Source organism: Lissotriton vulgaris, chromosome 12 (assembly GCF_964263255.1).
Source record: "Lissotriton vulgaris chromosome 12, aLisVul1.2, whole genome shotgun sequence".
Lineage (NCBI taxonomy): Eukaryota > Metazoa > Chordata > Amphibia > Caudata > Salamandridae > Lissotriton > Lissotriton vulgaris.
Window position 1 is genome coordinate 724,026,428 of NC_141700.1, and position 5,394 is coordinate 724,031,821.

Here is a 5,394-nt window from a genome sequence, read left to right on the forward strand (position 1 = left end):
AAAATCATTATTTACTATGCTTTAGAAGCTAATACAAATGATATATAATGACAAATATGTTGCAGAATGTATCATGTTTGCCCAAATGTTCTTGGGGGTGCGGAAACAAAGGCTGTAAGCCGTCACTTTGTTTGTAACACACAACAACTTTTAAATATCTGCAAATAAACTGTGTAAATGTTTCCAAACATATCAGCAGTTAGGAAAACACAAATGGACAACTTGTTTGTAAGTCTGTAATTCTGGAAACAGAGTTTTAATGGGATCAAAACAATCAAAACTATCAAAACCATTGGGGCTCTACTGCCTCTACACATAAGAAGCCCATTGAGGACCACCCTTTCACCTACGGAGGGAACCAGCCTTCTCCTGCTACTCACATATCATCACACTATGCTCACTTCCCTTTAACATTAAATAACAGCACTCTAGATAACTGTAAGCCTACTAAATCCCCCTCCTCTACACTACCCCTACCTCAAGGAGAACCCCACTCACCCACTGTTCTGCCCAACACCTGGCACTCAACTGCCCTACAGCACAAAAGACACAAAGACGAAAACCGTAGAACACCACTTTCTTCTTCTCTTCATACCCCCTCCATGTCACCAACCAATAGCCCCAACCTCCTAAAACCGCCACTTCTACTTTCATCCCAAAATATGTGGAACCTACATTACCTACCACTGTTACTTTTGTGAGGAGACATCACTCCCTTCCTATCCCCAGACCAACTGACCACTTCTTTTACCCCCCCCCCACATTGAGGATGAACTGGAAGACATCAAGCAGGACCTTTAACTAGTTAAAGAGGGTCTTCGGAACCTACTACACCTCTCTTCAATGATGGAGGAACGCTGGAACCTCTTCATGTCTTCCAAGAATAATCAAACATGCCTCCCCACTACGGCTAAACTTTGGCACAGTAAAGATGCATCCTTGGATAAAAAGGCATATTTTACCTGGAAATCAAGGCCTCTTATTAACCATCACAGGAGGCCACATAGGATCACTGACCATATGTTGGATGCTGACATGCACTCCGTTTTACTTCATTACAATACCGCCCGTAATAAACCTTTTCTCGCACCATCCAAGATCCAGACTATTCCCTCCTACCCATCTAGAATATCCAGTGTCAATCTCAGAACTTTAAACCTTGATAATGTACTACGGGTCTCCACATCTCCCCATGAAGCTGTGATTACCAAATCCCATATCAAGTTGATGCTTTTGAATTGCAGGTCAGCGGTTAGGCATGCTGCGGACATAGCTGACGTCATACTTTCACAAGGTCTGGACCTCCTGATTCTAACAGAAACTTACCTTAATGACTGCTCCTCACCAATTATGGACATTTTAGTTCCCCTGAATATAACATAATCAGATTGGACAGACCTCACAAAGTTGGGGGAGGCATAGCTTGCATTTCTCGCTCAACTCTAACCCTGAGACATATTCAGACAGTTCAAATGTCCACCTGTGAACACCTGGACAGTGAAATCTGGAACAATGACAAGTTAGTGTGTACTCTTCACACAATCTATCACCCCCAGGAGATAATCTTCTCTTCATAGAACAAGTAGTGGAGACCATAGCCTCCTACTCTGACCCACAACAAAATCAAATCTTCCATGGGGACTTCAACCTTCACTGGAACAACTCTAATGATCCCTTACTGTGCACCTTTAAAGCTTTCCTTTCTGGCCTAAACCACACACAGTTGTGCAATGAACCTACACACATCAAGGGTTCCACCCTCGACATAATCATTGCCAAAGACAAAGTTATTCAAATGGACGCCATAACTCCCTGTGACTGGTCGGATCGTTACTTAATCTCATTTCTCATCCTCGAAAGGGTGTTGACCAGACAAGGTCAACCTCGCAGGGCCAAACCATCGGTCATGTGACTTAAGAAACATCAATATAATTAAGCTAACCAACATTAGTAATACCTACTACTCCCGTTCTCTAACCTGAAAAATCTAGATGTCCTTACCGAACATTACATTCACTCCATGAATGATATACTTGAGTCAGTTGCTCCAAATCAACTCAAAAGGATGCCCAGAAAACCCTCCAAACCCTGGTTTGGCTGCTCTCTTAATGAGGAAAGACATAAACTGGGGCTGTCTGAAAGGTCTTGGAGAAACTCTCCCTCTATAACAAACCGTAAGCAGCTGAGGACAATGAGAAGCGCCTATAACAAACATATCCATATTGCCAAAACTGCTCACTTCAGGTCTCAGCTCGACTATGCCAAAACAGGCTGAAAAAACAGTTTGAAATTATCAAACAACAAGCCAGACACTCAACTAATCAACACTCTACACTCAATGACTTAACCCCTAGCAGTGAAGATTTTTCTGCACACTTGATCGAAAAGATAAGGAAGATCAAACACGATTTACAGCGCAACTCACCAAACACACTGAGACTGACCCAGTCCATTGCGCCTCCACTCCCACTGTTGAGTTCTTCTACCTCTGGCTCTGTGGCTCAATAGTCCACAAATCAGGCATTATGGAATTTCTTGATTCTATCAGACGATGATGAGTTAGTCAAAACTATAAACTCATTAAAACCTTCAAATCATTTCAAGATCCTCTGCCCGGCAAGCTTTTCAAAGATCTTCTACCCTTTAAACTCCCTCTATGGTCCAAGATTGTCCATGAATCTCTCCTTCAAGGCAGGATTCCTGATTGCCTCTAGACTGGCCAAGTCACCCCCATACCTAAAAAGCCAAACGCAGACTTAAATGAGCCTAACAACTTTAGGCCCATTTTCAATATCATGACCCTAGCCAAACTTCTTGAGAAATGTGTTCACACACAACTGTGTAATCACATTGATCAGTTCCAACTCCTTGATCAATTCCAGTCAGGTTTCTGAGGTCACAGTACTGAATCTGCCCCGACACACATTACTGATGACGCTCTGAGATTTCTTGACCAAAATGAAAGATGCCTACTTATTCTCCTAGATCTCTTCTTAGCGTTCGGATGGTCAAACATGATAACCTGATTGATCTTCTCGAAAAACGGATGGGTTTGTCAGACACCGTTTTAAATTGATTAGCTTCATTCCTACACAATAGATCACAGAGAATCAAAGTTAACCCTTCCCTCTCTAACAACACCCCGGTCTCAATTGGGGTCCCCCAAGGATCTGCACTATCACCCACTCTCTTCAACCTGGACATTGAACCATTTACGGAAAATCTGACGCGCTCAAACATATATTATCACATGTACGCAGATGACACTCAAATATACCTAAAAATCTCCTCACCTGACGATATCAAAACTCCTAACTCTGCCCTTGTGAAAACTCAACAGTGGTAAAACACAATCACCTTATGCTAAATACCCTTACGACTGCCTGACACACAAAGTGCTACACAACAACACTCCAGTCTACCTGGCAAAAAAGCTTGAACTATATGGTCTGAACCGAGCCCTAAGAAGTTTGAATGATCTATTGCTGAAGCCTCAAAAATTCAACAAAAAGAGAACTTACAACTGATCCTTCTCTGGTCTTGCTCCAAGAATACGGAACTCTCTTCCTCCCGAAATCAGAACTAACCCCTCAATCGCCACATTAAAAAAAGAGGTCAAAGGGTTGTTCCTGAATAGCTACTTGCAATATTAGTCATGAAATCACCAAACAATCTGTACTTCCTGTTTTACTGCACTGTTTTGTAATGTCCTACAATGTTTTTAGACTGCTGTGTACCTCCTGGTTAAATTGCTTGCTTTCATGTACAGCGCTCTGGTACCCTGATGGGTCATGTTCGCACTCTATAAAACTCAAATAAAAAATAAATAAATAATCAAGACACTATACTTGGTGATGTTCAAATGATACATATTTGCTGAAACCACATTTCCACACATTATTATTTGTGCGCTTTATAGATTTATAGATATGTAAAACTGCATGAGGGCATTTTGCTTCAAGTTCAATGGAAAATGTTCTGTGTGTAAAAGACCCACAATAACACCATAACACTCAGCAGTGTTCAGCCAATTATAGCTCATGTGGATTGGTTAACCCCTTGTCTGCTGATGACGGAACCGCTCCATCATCAGCTGCGGTGGCGCTGTGCTGATGACGGAGCGGTTACGTCATGGCCCGCACGGAGAGCCTGCGCGGCGCGAATTCCGCGCCTGCGCTGAGCGTTCCATTGAGCGGGGCGGGCCATAACGGAACCGCTCCGTCATAAGCACAGCGCCACCGACGCTGGTGACGGAGCGGTTCCGTCACCAGCATGCGGCCACCCCGCCCCCTTAGCACTGCGGCGGAAAGCCGCCGCAGTGAAGGGGTTAAGAACTCCCTTCTCCTACTTAATACTCTCACCCAAATACAAGACCTCTCCGCTAAGGGTCTTATCCATCACACAGCCCCTATGCCAGTCATCCCCAGCTGGACAGAAATGGAATGCTTGAAGCGATCTGACACCTAAAGCTGGTCACTCGAAGGGCCGCACTCTAGTCCAGCGCTGCTGGTCCCAGTTAGCTGCATCCTATGCGCGCCACTTTACATATCACAATGTCTATCCGGGCAGATCTTCCCTGACAATTTGTCTCCCCAAACACGCCTACTCAGGACCATTGTAAACTAAATATCAGACTGGACAACCAAGTGCAGTAACTACATAAATAGATTATTATCATATTAAATACCACAAGAAGACCTGCACAGTTGCTCAAAGCTGCGCGCTTACTGAAAAAACGTGAATTGCACAATTTCCTCAACCTAATAGAATTATTTTGACTTGTACTTAAGTGGTTATCTATTTACTTAAATACCATTGTGCGACCTCCTCTGATGTGTCTGTAAAACGTACCTTTTGTCCTGAATTTGGACCTCCTGTCTTGAATTTAGACCCTTTGTCCTAAATTTTTACTCTCACTGTCCTGAATTTGCACCCATGCCAGTTGGTCATCCTATGAACTAGTAGAATATTTTCTGATACTTTTCAGAACGGACTGTAAATACTTTTATTTTCACTCAGAGTGTTAGCTGTCAGTACAGCCCTGCATGTGGAGATCTATAACATGAACTCATAGGTAATAAGGCCACTCAGCCCTCTCTGTGGTAGCATTCCCTTCTCATCTCCTTGGTTCTGGGCCCTCCCAGTTCCTTCTCCTCTCCCACGTCCTTTTCCATGAGTCACCGTAAGATCAGCTTTCCTCCACCAGCGGCTGTTATTAAAGAGAAGGGTCCCGCGCAATGTTAGTGCTGGGACAGGATAAATAATCTGCTATAAATAAGGACGCAGTAATATTATTTGTTATATTTTGATAAGAAAAGGAGCTGCGTTGGCCGGGAATCGAACCCGGGTCAACTGCTTGGAAGGCAGCTATGCTCACCACTATACCACCAACGC

General features: G+C 43.5%; 1 non-coding gene across 1 annotated transcript; it reads right to left on the reverse strand.

The window, feature by feature from the left end:
* Positions 1 to 5,322: 5,322 nt before the first annotated feature.
* TRNAG-UCC (transfer RNA glycine (anticodon UCC)) lies at positions 5,323 to 5,394 on the reverse strand. The gene has a single exon. It is a non-coding gene; the product is annotated as a tRNA-Gly (tRNA).